This window comes from Heptranchias perlo, chromosome 2, assembly GCF_035084215.1.
Source record: "Heptranchias perlo isolate sHepPer1 chromosome 2, sHepPer1.hap1, whole genome shotgun sequence".
In the NCBI taxonomy this organism is placed as follows: domain Eukaryota; kingdom Metazoa; phylum Chordata; class Chondrichthyes; order Hexanchiformes; family Hexanchidae; genus Heptranchias; species Heptranchias perlo.
In genome coordinates this window covers 4,709,111-4,721,213 of record NC_090326.1, presented here as the reverse complement: position 1 = coordinate 4,721,213, position 12,103 = coordinate 4,709,111, and the positions used below count along the sequence as shown (strand labels likewise).

Below are 12,103 nucleotides of genomic sequence, written 5' to 3'. Positions count from 1 at the left end.
AGACAATGACAGCACCAAGTTCGGGTAGGCATGCACACAAAATGGATGAAAGATGATGGACTTTGAGAGACGATGGGTTTTGCAGATGCCAGGATAAATAAACTGAAAGAGCTCATCAGCCTGCTTCTTTCAGATACTGAATGTCTTTATGCTCAAGAGATGTTCTCACTGCCTCAGGCCCATTATATCCAGTCGCACACTCCTTCCAATTTTGCACACCTCCCTTCGCTTTGAAACCGTGCATTTTTTTTAACACTGGGCCTCATTTTGAAGAAAGCGGTGCTGTGATCAGCTGGTGTTGTTAAGGAGATGTAGTGGCAGAAGAGACATTAAAGTCTAAAAAACAGTGACTGTTCTGACACTGTGAGCTATAGTTAAAGGTTGGCGACAATTAGAGTGTCAGGCAGCAGATCTTTTCCAAATCTGCTGGAAATGGCAACAAAAACCTTCCCACAAACTTTGATCAGCGTAACGACTCTTTAAAAATAAATACTGGCATTTTACAGAAGGCAAGAAAGTACATTGTGTGTCACTCTAATGGGTTGTGAGATAAAGGAATGATGGGCAGCCCCTTGTTGCATCCACAGCAGTGTAAAACTGATAGAGATCAGGAGCAATCACTGGCATCAGAACGAACAGCACTTTGCAAATAACGTTCCCTGACCGGGAATCGAACCCGGGCCGCGGCGGTGAAAGCGCCGAATCCTAACCACTAGACCACCAGGGAAGCACATGGCACGATCTTGCAGGCCATCAGTCCAAGCCTCTTTTTCCTATTTGTCTCTGCATTTCACGTCCCTTTCTCCCCAAACAAGCTGCTCGGCCAAAATGGCATTTTCTTTTTGTACATAGAAACACAGAACATTCAGGGCACAGAAGGAGGCCATTCGGCCCATCGTGTCTGCGACGGTCATCGAAGAACATGAAACACTTGTTCAGACAATGACAGCACCAAGTTCGGGTCGGCATGCACTCGAAATGGATGAAAGATGTTGGGCATTGAGGGACGATGGGTTTTGCTGATGCCAGGAGAAATAAACTCAAAGATCTCATCTCCCTCCTTTCAGGTACTGATAATGTTCAAGAGATGTTCTCACTGCCTCAGGCCCATTATCTCCAGTCGCACACTCCTTCCAATCTTGCACATCTTCCTTAGCTTTGAAAACGCTCATTTTTTACACTGGAATTCAATTTGAAGAAAGAGGTGCTGTGATTAGTTGGTGTTGTTAAGGAGATGTCGTGCCAGGAGAGACATAAATGGCTAATGAGAACAGTTACTGTTCTGACACTGTGAGCTACAGTTAAAGGTTGGCGACAATTAAAGTGACAAGCAACAGGTCTTTTCCGAATCTTGGGAGAAATGGCAACAAAAATCTTCCCACAAACTTTGATCAGCGTCAACACATTTTAAAGAAATGTAGGCATTTTACAGAAGGCATGAAAGTGCATTGTATGTCGCTCTAATGGCTTGTTAGATTAAAGAATGATCGGCTGCCCGCTGCTCGATTAGCATTTATGTTGGCGAAAAAGCTAATGTTGATCAGGAGCAAGCATTGGGCTCAGTGATGGGACATTCGTTGGCACCAGAACGACGAGCACCAAGAAAGCAATCTTCCCTGACCGGGAATCGAACCCGGGCCGCGGCGGTGAGAACGCCGAATCCTAACCACTAGACCACCAGGGAAGCTACGGCTGATGCATGCGAGAGAGGAGTCCAACCTTTTCTTTCCTAATTGTCCCTTTGAAATTCAGGTCTCTTTCGATCCAAAAAAAAGCTGCTCGCCCAAAATGGCACTTTCTTTTAGCACATTGGAACATAGAACATTCACGGCACAGTGGGAGGCCATTCGGCCCATCGTGTTTGTGACGGTCATCGAACAACATAAAACACTGGTTCAGACAATGACAGCACCAAGTTCGGGTAGGCATGCACACAAAATGGATGAAAGATGATGGACTTTGAGAGACGATGGGTTTTGCAGATGCCAGGATAAATAAACTGAAAGAGCTCATCAGCCTGCTTCTTTCAGATACTGAATGTCTTTATGCTCAAGAGATGTTCTCACTGCCTCAGGCCCATTATATCCAGTCGCACACTCCTTCCAATTTTGCACACCTCCCTTCGCTTTGAAACCGTTCATTTTTTTTTACACTGGGCCTCATTTTGAAGAAAGCGGTGCTGTGATCAGCTGGTGTTGTTAAGGAGATGTAGTGGCAGAAGAGACATAAAAGTCTAAAAAACAGTGACTGTTCTGACACTGTGAGCTATAGTTAAAGGTTGGCGACAATTAGAGTGTCAGGCAGCAGATCTTTTCCAAATCTGCTGGAAATGGCAACAAAAACCTTCCCACAAACTTTGATCAGCGTCACGACTCTTTAAAAATAAATACTGGCACTTTACAGAAGGCAAGAAAGTACATTGTGTGTCACTCCAATGGGTTGTGAGATAAAGGAATGATGGGCAGCCCCTTGTTGCAACCACAGCAGTGCAAAACTGATAGCGATCAGGAGCAATCACTGGCATCAGAACGGACAGCACTTTGCAAATAACGTTCCCTGACCGGGAATCGAACCCGGGCCGCGGCGGTGAAAGCGCCGAATCCTAACCACTAGACCACCAGGGAAGCACATGGCACGATCTTGCAGGCCATCAGTCCAAGCCTCTTTTTCCTATTTGTCTCTGCATTTCACGTCCCTTTCTCCCCAAACAAGCTGCTCGGCCAAAATGGCATTTTCTTTTCGTACATAGAAACACAGAACATTCAGGGCACAGAAGGAGGCCATTCGGCCCATCGTGTCTGCGACGGTCATCGAAGAACATGAAACACTTGTTCAGACAATGACAGCACCAAGTTCGGGTCGGCATGCACTCGAAATGGATGAAAGATGTTGGGCATTGAGGGACGATGGGTTTTGCTGATGCCAGGAGAAATAAACTCAAAGATCTCATCTCCCTCCTTTCAGGTACTGATAATGTTCAAGAGATGTTCTCACTGCCTCAGGCCCATTATCTCCAGTCGCACACTCCTTCCAATCTTGCACATCTTCCTTAGCTTTGAAAACGCTCATTTTTTACACTGGAATTCAATTTGAAGAAAGAGGTGCTGTGATTAGTTGGTGTTGTTAAGGAGATGTCGTGCCAGGAGAGACATAAATGGCTAATGAGAACAGTTACTGTTCTGACACTGTGAGCTACAGTTAAAGGTTGGCGACAATTAAAGTGACAAGCAACAGGTCTTTTCCGAATCTTGGGAGAAATGGCAACAAAAATCTTCCCACAAACTTTGATCAGCGTCAACACATTTTAAAGAAATGTAGGCATTTTACAGAAGGCATGAAAGTGCATTGTATGTCGCTCTAATGGCTTGTTAGATTAAAGAATGATCGGCTGCCCGCTGCTCGATTAGCATTTATGTTGGCGAAAAAGCTAATGTTGATCAGGAGCAAGCATTGGGCTCAGTGATGGGACATTCGTTGGCACCAGAACGACGAGCACCAAGAAACCAATCTTCCGTGACCGGGAATCGAACCCGGGCCGCGGCGGTGAGAGCGCCGAATCCTAACCACTAGACCACCAGGGAAGCTACGGCTGATGCATGCGAGAGAGGAGTCCAACCTTTTCTTTCCTAATTGTCCCTTTGAAATTCAGGTCTTTTTCGATCCAAAAAAAAGCTGCTCGCCCAAAATGGCATTTTCTTTTAGCACATTGGAACATAGAACATTCACGGCACAGTGGGAGGCCATTCGGCCCATCGTATTTTGACGGTCATCGAACAACGTAAAACACTGGTTCAGACAATGACAGCACCAAGTTCGGGTAGGCATGCACACAAAATGGATGAAAGATGATGGACTTTGAGAGACGATGGGTTTTGCAGATGCCAGGATAAATAAACTGAAAGAGCTCATCAGCCTGCTTCTTTCAGATACTGAATGTCTTTATGCTCAAGAGATGTTCTCACTGCCTCAGGCCCATTATATCCAGTCGCACACTCCTTCCAATTTTGCACACCTCCCTTCGCTTTGAAACCGTGCATTTTTTTTTACACTGGGCCTCATTTTGAAGAAAGCGGTGCTGTGATCAGCTGGTGTTGTTAAGGAGATGTAGTGGCAGAAGAGACATTAAAGTCTAAAAAACAGTGACTGTTCTGACACTGTGAGCTATAGTTAAAGGTTGGCGACAATTAGAGTGTCAGGCAGCAGATCTTTTCCAAATCTGCTGGAAATGGCAACAAAAACCTTCCCACAAACTTTGATCAGCGTAACGACTCTTTAAAAATAAATACTGGCATTTTACAGAAGGCAAGAAAGTACATTGTGTGTCACTCTAATGGGTTGTGAGATAAAGGAATGATGGGCAGCCCCTTGTTGCATCCACAGCAGTGTAAAACTGATAGAGATCAGGAGCAATCACTGGCATCAGAACGAACAGCACTTTGCAAATAACGTTCCCTGACCGGGAATCGAACCCGGGCCGCGGCGGTGAAAGCGCCGAATCCTAACCACTAGACCACCAGGGAAGCACATGGCACGATCTTGCAGGCCATCAGTCCAAGCCTCTTTTTCCTATTTGTCTCTGCATTTCACGTCCCTTTCTCCCCAAACAAGCTGCTCGGCCAAAATGGCATTTTCTTTTTGTACATAGAAACACAGAACATTCAGGGCACAGAAGGAGGCCATTCGGCCCATCGTGTCTGCGACGGTCATCGAAGAACATGAAACACTTGTTCAGACAATGACAGCACCAAGTTCGGGTCGGCATGCACTCGAAATGGATGAAAGATGTTGGGCATTGAGGGACGATGGGTTTTGCTGATGCCAGGAGAAATAAACTCAAAGATCTCATCTCCCTCCTTTCAGGTACTGATAATGTTCAAGAGATGTTCTCACTGCCTCAGGCCCATTATCTCCAGTCGCACACTCCTTCCAATCTTGCACATCTTCCTTAGCTTTGAAAACGCTCATTTTTTACACTGGAATTCAATTTGAAGAAAGAGGTGCTGTGATTAGTTGGTGTTGTTAAGGAGATGTCGTGCCAGGAGAGACATAAATGGCTAATGAGAACAGTTACTGTTCTGACACTGTGAGCTACAGTTAAAGGTTGGCGACAATTAAAGTGACAAGCAACAGGTCTTTTCCGAATCTTGGGAGAAATGGCAACAAAAATCTTCCCACAAACTTTGATCAGCGTCAACACATTTTAAAGAAATGTAGGCATTTTACAGAAGGCATGAAAGTGCATTGTATGTCGCTCTAATGGCTTGTTAGATTAAAGAATGATCGGCTGCCCGCTGCTCGATTAGCATTTATGTTGGCGAAAAAGCTAATGTTGATCAGGAGCAAGCATTGGGCTCAGTGATGGGACATTCGTTGGCACCAGAACGACGAGCACCAAGAAAGCAATCTTCCCTGACCAGGAATCGAACCCAGGCCGCGGCGGTGAGAAAGCCGAATCCTAACCACTAGACCACCAGGGAAGCTACGGCTGATGCATGCGAGAGAGGAGTCCAACCTTTTCTTTCCTAATTGTCCCTTTGAAATTCAGGTCTCTTTCGATCCAAAAAAAAGCTGCTCGCCCAAAATGGCATTTTCTTTTAGCACATTGGAACATAGAACATTCACGGCACAGTGGGAGGCCATTCGGCCCATCGTGTTTGTGACGGTCATCGAACAACATAAAACACTGGTTCAGACAATGACAGCACCAAGTTCGGGTAGGCATGCACACAAAATGGATGAAAGATGATGGACTTTGAGAGACGATGGGTTTTGCAGATGCCAGGATAAATAAACTGAAAGAGCTCATCAGCCTGCTTCTTTCAGATACTGAATGTCTTTATGCTCAAGAGATGTTCTCACTGCCTCAGGCCCATTATATCCAGTCGCACACTCCTTCCAATTTTGCACACCTCCCTTCGCTTTGAAACCGTTCATTTTTTTTTACACTGGGCCTCATTTTGAAGAAAGCGGTGCTGTGATCAGCTGGTGTTGTTAAGGAGATGTAGTGGCAGAAGAGACATAAAAGTCTAAAAAACAGTGACTGTTCTGACACTGTGAGCTATAGTTAAAGGTTGGCGACAATTAGAGTGTCAGGCAGCAGATCTTTTCCAAATCTGCTGGAAATGGCAACAAAAACCTTCCCACAAACTTTGATCAGCGTCACGACTCTTTAAAAATAAATACTGGCACTTTACAGAAGGCAAGAAAGTACATTGTGTGTCACTCCAATGGGTTGTGAGATAAAGGAATGATGGGCAGCCCCTTGTTGCAACCACAGCAGTGCAAAACTGATAGCGATCAGGAGCAATCACTGGCATCAGAACGGACAGCACTTTGCAAATAACGTTCCCTGACCGGGAATCGAACCCGGGCCGCGGCGGTGAAAGCGCCGAATCCTAACCACTAGACCACCAGGGAAGCACATGGCAGGATCTTGCAGGCCATCAGTCCAAGCCTCTTTTTCCTATTTGTCTCTGCATTTCACGTCCCTTTCTCCCCAAACAAGCTGCTCGGCCAAAATGGCATTTTCTTTTCGTACATAGAAACACAGAACATTCAGGGCACAGAAGGAGGCCATTCGGCCCATCGTGTCTGCGACGGTCATCGAAGAACATGAAACACTTGTTCAGACAATGACAGCACCAAGTTCGGGTCGGCATGCACTCGAAATGGATGAAAGATGTTGGGCATTGAGGGACGATGGGTTTTGCTGATGCCAGGAGAAATAAACTCAAAGATCTCATCTCCCTCCTTTCAGGTACTGATAATGTTCAAGAGATGTTCTCACTGCCTCAGGCCCATTATCTCCAGTCGCACACTCCTTCCAATCTTGCACATCTTCCTTAGCTTTGAAAACGCTCATTTTTTACACTGGAATTCAATTTGAAGAAAGAGGTGCTGTGATTAGTTGGTGTTGTTAAGGAGATGTCGTGCCAGGAGAGACATAAATGGCTAATGAGAACAGTTACTGTTCTGACACTGTGAGCTACAGTTAAAGGTTGGCGACAATTAAAGTGACAAGCAACAGGTCTTTTCCGAATCTTGGGAGAAATGGCAACAAAAATCTTCCCACAAACTTTGATCAGCGTCAACACATTTTAAAGAAATGTAGGCATTTTACAGAAGGCATGAAAGTGCATTGTATGTCGCTCTAATGGCTTGTTAGATTAAAGAATGATCGGCTGCCCGCTGCTCGATTAGCATTTATGTTGGCGAAAAAGCTAATGTTGATCAGGAGCAAGCATTGGGCTCAGTGATGGGACATTCGTTGGCACCAGAACGACGAGCACCAAGAAAGCAATCTTCCCTGACCGGGAATCGAACCCGGGCCGCGGCGGTGAGAACGCCGAATCCTAACCACTAGACCACCAGGGAAGCTACGGCTGATGCATGCGAGAGAGGAGTCCAACCTTTTCTTTCCTAATTGTCCCTTTGAAATTCAGGTCTTTTTCGATCCAAAAAAAAGCTGCTCGCCCAAAATGGCATTTTCTTTTAGCACATTGGAACATAGAACATTCACGGCACAGTGGGAGGCCATTCGGCCCATCGTGTTTGTGACGGTCATCGAACAACATAAAACACTGTTTCAGACAATGACAGCACCAAGTTCGGGTAGGCATGCACACAAAATGGATGAAAGATGATGGACTTTGAGAGACGATGGGTTTTGCAGATGCCAGGATAAATAAACTGAAAGAGCTCATCAGCCTGCTTCTTTCAGATACTGAATGTCTTTATGCTCAAGAGATGTTCTCACTGCCTCAGGCCCATTATATCCAGTCGCACACTCCTTCCAATTTTGCACACCTCCCTTCGCTTTGAAACCGTGCATTTTTTTTTACACTGCGCCTCATTTTGAAGAAAGCGGTGCTGTGATCAGCTGGTGTTGTTAAGGAGATGTAGTGGCAGAAGAGACATAAAAGTCTAAAAAACAGTGACTGTTCTGACACTGTGAGCTATAGTTAAAGGTTGGCGACAATTAGAGTGTCAGGCAGCAGATCTTTTCCAAATCTGCTGGAAATGACAACAAAAACCTTCCCACAAACTTTGATCAGCGTCACGACTCTTTAAAAATAAATACTGGCATTTTACAGAAGGCAAGAAAGTACATTGTGTGTCACTCTAATGGGTTGTGAGATAAAGGAATGATGGGCAGCCCCTTGTTGCAACCACAGCAGTGTAAAACTGATAGCGATCAGGAGCAATCACTGGCATCAGAACGAACAGCACTTTGCAAATAACGTTCCCTGACCGGGAATCGAACCCGGGCCGCGGCGGTGAAAGCGCCGAATCCTAACCACTAGACCACCAGGGAAGCACATGGCACGATCTTGCAGGCCATCAGTCCAAGCCTCTTTTTCCTATTTGTCTCTGCATTTCACGTCCCTTTCTCCCCAAACAAGCTGCTCGGCCAAAATGGCATTTTCTTTTCGTACATAGAAACACAGAACATTCAGGGCACAGAAGGAGGCCATTCGGCCCATCGTGTCTGCGACGGTCATCGAAGAATATGAAACACTTGTTCAGACAATGACAGCACCAAGTTCGGGTCGGCATGCACTCGAAATGGATGAAAGATGTTGGGCATTGAGGGACGTTGGGTTTTGCTCATGCCAGGAGAAATAAACTCAAAGATCTCATCTCCCTCCTTTCAGGTACTGATAATGTTCAAGAGATGTTCTCACTGCCTCAGGCCCATTATCTCCAGTCGCACACTCCTTCCAATCTTGCACATCTTCCTTAGCTTTGAAAACGCTCATTTTTTACACTGGAATTCAATTTGAAGAAAGAGGTGCTGTGATTAGTTGGTGTTGTTAAGGAGATGTCGTGCCAGGAGAGACATAAATGGCTAATGAGAACAGTTACTGTTCTGACACTGTGAGCTACAGTTAAAGGTTGGCGACAATTAAAGTGACAAGCAACAGGTCTTTTCTGAATCTTGGGAGAAATGGCAAAAAAAATCTTCCCACAAACTTTGATCAGTGTCAACACATTTTAAAGAAATGTAAACAATTTTACAACACCAAGTTATAGTCCAACAATTTTATTTTAAATTCGCAAGCTTTCGGAGGCTTCCTCCTTCCTCAGGTGAACGAAATGAAATCCTCGAAATGAAATCGCATTTATAATTCACAGAACATTGCTTGATGATTACAGACAGTTTTTTCAACTGCCCGTTGCCAAGGCAATCAGTGTGCAGACAGACAGTTGTTACCTGCAAGGTCTCAGAATATACAAATCACCAAAAAAAAACAAACAAAAATGAACAGAGATAGAGAGGTAGAAACATAGAAAAGACAGCAACTGACCCGTTATATTAAAAACAGATAACATTTGTTCGCTGGTGGGGTAACGTGTCGCGTGACATGAACCCAAGATCCCGGTTGAGGCCGTCCTCATGGGTGCGGAACTTGGCTATCAATTTCTGCTCGACGATTTTGCGTTGTCGTGTGTCTCGAAGGCCGCCTTGGAGTACGCTTGCCCGAAGGTCGGTGGATGAATGTTCATGACTGCTGAAGTGTTCCCCGACTGGGAGGGAACCCTCCTGTTTGGCGATTGTTGCGCGGTGTCCGTTCATCCGTTGTCGCAGCGTCTGCATGGTCTCGCCAATGTACCATGCTCTGGGTCATCCTTTCCTGAAACATATGAGGTAGACAACGTTGGCCGAGTCACAGGAGTATGAACCATGCACCTGGTGGGTGGTGTCCTCTCGTGTGATGGTGGTATCTGTGTCGATGATCTGGCATGTCTTGCAGAGGTTACCGTGGCAGGGTTGTGTGGTGTCGTGGACGCTGTTCTCTTGAAAGCTAGGTAATTTGCTGCGAACGATGGTCTGTTTGAGGTTGGGTGGCTGTTTGAAGGCGAGTATTGGAAGTGTGGGGATGGCCATAGCGAGGTGTTCGTCGTCATTGATGACATGTTGAAGGCTGCGGAGAACATGGCGTAGTTTCTCCGCTCCGGGGAAGTACTGGACGACAAAGGGTACTCTGTTGGTTGCATCCCGTTATGAACCTTCTCTGTCGGTTCAGCCCACAGAAGCTGCTTGGCGGCTTCCCACCTTCGGAAGTCCAGTTGGGAGCCTGAGTCCGACCACAACCACCAGTCACTGAGGCTTATTCATGTATTCAACACATGTGTGACGCAGAGTCTGAAACTGGAGGTTCTGGAAGTCCCTGCACCTGGAGAATTGAGTCTTTATTGGGGTCTTGCAAAGGTCTCAGCCATCGACCTTTGCTGGATGCGATCTACCAAACTCCAGGGCCGTTTGGTCGGTCTTGATCAGCACCCTCCGGTTGTGGCCAATGTAGACTGCGTCTATAGTGCCTCCGCCAACCTGCTTCACACTTTTCAGTTCATTGATCCAACTGCTGAACTTCAGTCGTGAAAGCATCAGAGGGAAAGTCATCGCTCAGGAAACTAGTCCTGTTCCACCCACCACAATCCAAATAGTGGGACATGTGGGTTTGGCGGAGCTTCCTTCAGTGTTTGACGCATATTCGTGTTCTCCACCACCAAATCCATAGTGGCCAGCTTTACTTATTGCAGGATAATGCCTCACAGGTGAATTGAGGGAGCAATCCCTGCCACAGAGTGAGGACCACTTTCAGAGAGCATCACTGCAGCAGCAGGTTGTGTGGCTGCCATTAATAAAGGAGCAGGGTCTATCGTCCAGTGGATCTTGTATCACCACTTAGCTTGGCTGCGCATCTTGGAGTTCCTTCAGTCACTGCAGCAACAACCACTGCAGATGCCCTTAGATGCTGAGGGCTTCTGTGGCGAGCGAGTGGAGGAGCTGCTTCAGGGTACAAGCATCTCCAGCAGAACTTTCAGGCATTCCCGGATTGGCATGCAAGGAGACACTGTCTCACTTTGCAGCTGAGCCCACCCCATCTACAGGCCCTTTCAGGGACAGCAGTCTTTTCAAAGCTTTCGCCGGACTGCAATGTCTTTGTGTCATGTTAGCCCGTGTTTCCAGATTAGGACCTGGAAAGCAGGGAGCACGCAACAAGTAACCTTCAAGGCCCTCTCCAGCTCTCCCTCTCCAAGCAGTGATTCCTGCCTTTGATAGCCCACCACAGATGTGGATGGATGAGCCATTTCTACTACTTCCATGTGGAAATGGATCACTCGGGACACTTGGGCCTAGGAGACCAGAATTAGTGAGCATCCAATGCATTAGCTCCTTGAGCCTTCATGTTTTCATAATGTAGTTTGGTTTGACCATCAAAGCAACCAGCTACTAATGGGCAAACTGGCAGTTGAGATCAGTATCTTCGACCATCCACACTGAGAGCGAGTGAGTGATAGTCATAGTCATCTTCTTCCTCCAGAAGGACGAACTGTTGGGGATATTTCACCAGTTAAGCCTTGCTCCATCAATTAAGTTTCCACAGGCCTCCTTTGTCACAGCATCTGAACTAGAGCTGCTGGTCCTGAGATCACAGTGTTCTCCAGGTATTGGTGCTGCAGCCATCAGGCTGTTCAGCTTCGATATGGGTGGGAGGCTACATTCAGGATCAATGGACTTCTAGGCCAATCGATATGGATGAGTTCACTTGGCATTTCAACAGGCTCAAGGTTTGAATGCTACAATAAGACATTATATACCTTCAGACTTGATGCGGCGTAAGTCACTGCGCCTCCAGACACACAATTTGACAGTAGTCCGGAGCGCCTACAAACAGGGAGGGGCCCAGACCCGGTACCTCTGTCAACATGACACGTTACTTCCCATTGGTGCTTGAAGCATGGGTTGATATTCTTGGTGCCAATTTTGGTCGGGATGGACAATAAAACAGTCGGCACACTCAGCTAACTTGTAATCCACCCTGACGAGTGGATGATCCACACGTAGGTAGTCCAGAATATCATCAGGAGTTGGGGAGTTAACAAATCAATCAACTTGCTCACATTACTGGACAATCACCAATCTGCTAAAGGACCTCAGGCAGTCAGGGTGGAGACTGGGATAGTCTCTCATTCTTTTGTTTCGAGATTATGTTGTTCAGGATTGCCTGATCTCCAGAATACTGTAGAAAATTACAGCAGAACGTGATTCTCATTAAACCTTTCCTGGCCTCACAAACCGTGCTTCTCAGGCACT

General features: G+C 46.3%; 8 non-coding genes across 8 annotated transcripts; all 8 read right to left on the bottom strand.

Annotated features, from left to right (window-relative positions):
• Positions 1–655: 655 nt before the first annotated feature.
• Positions 656–727, bottom strand: trnae-uuc (transfer RNA glutamic acid (anticodon UUC)). The gene has a single exon. It is a non-coding gene; the product is annotated as a tRNA-Glu (tRNA).
• An 885-nt stretch (positions 728–1,612) lies between these two features.
• On the bottom strand, positions 1,613–1,684 carry trnae-cuc (transfer RNA glutamic acid (anticodon CUC)). The gene has a single exon. It is a non-coding gene; the product is annotated as a tRNA-Glu (tRNA).
• Positions 1,685–2,552: 868 nt separating this feature from the next.
• On the bottom strand, positions 2,553–2,624 carry trnae-uuc (transfer RNA glutamic acid (anticodon UUC)). Its single transcript has one exon. It is a non-coding gene; the product is annotated as a tRNA-Glu (tRNA).
• An 885-nt stretch (positions 2,625–3,509) lies between these two features.
• Positions 3,510–3,581, bottom strand: trnae-cuc (transfer RNA glutamic acid (anticodon CUC)). The gene has a single exon. It is a non-coding gene; the product is annotated as a tRNA-Glu (tRNA).
• An 867-nt stretch (positions 3,582–4,448) lies between these two features.
• On the bottom strand, positions 4,449–4,520 carry trnae-uuc (transfer RNA glutamic acid (anticodon UUC)). The gene has a single exon. It is a non-coding gene; the product is annotated as a tRNA-Glu (tRNA).
• A 1,825-nt stretch (positions 4,521–6,345) lies between these two features.
• trnae-uuc (transfer RNA glutamic acid (anticodon UUC)) lies at positions 6,346–6,417 on the bottom strand. The gene has a single exon. It is a non-coding gene; the product is annotated as a tRNA-Glu (tRNA).
• An 885-nt stretch (positions 6,418–7,302) lies between these two features.
• Positions 7,303–7,374, bottom strand: trnae-cuc (transfer RNA glutamic acid (anticodon CUC)). The gene has a single exon. It is a non-coding gene; the product is annotated as a tRNA-Glu (tRNA).
• Positions 7,375–8,242: 868 nt separating this feature from the next.
• trnae-uuc (transfer RNA glutamic acid (anticodon UUC)) lies at positions 8,243–8,314 on the bottom strand. Its single transcript has one exon. It is a non-coding gene; the product is annotated as a tRNA-Glu (tRNA).
• Between the last annotated feature and the right edge of the window lie 3,789 nt (positions 8,315–12,103).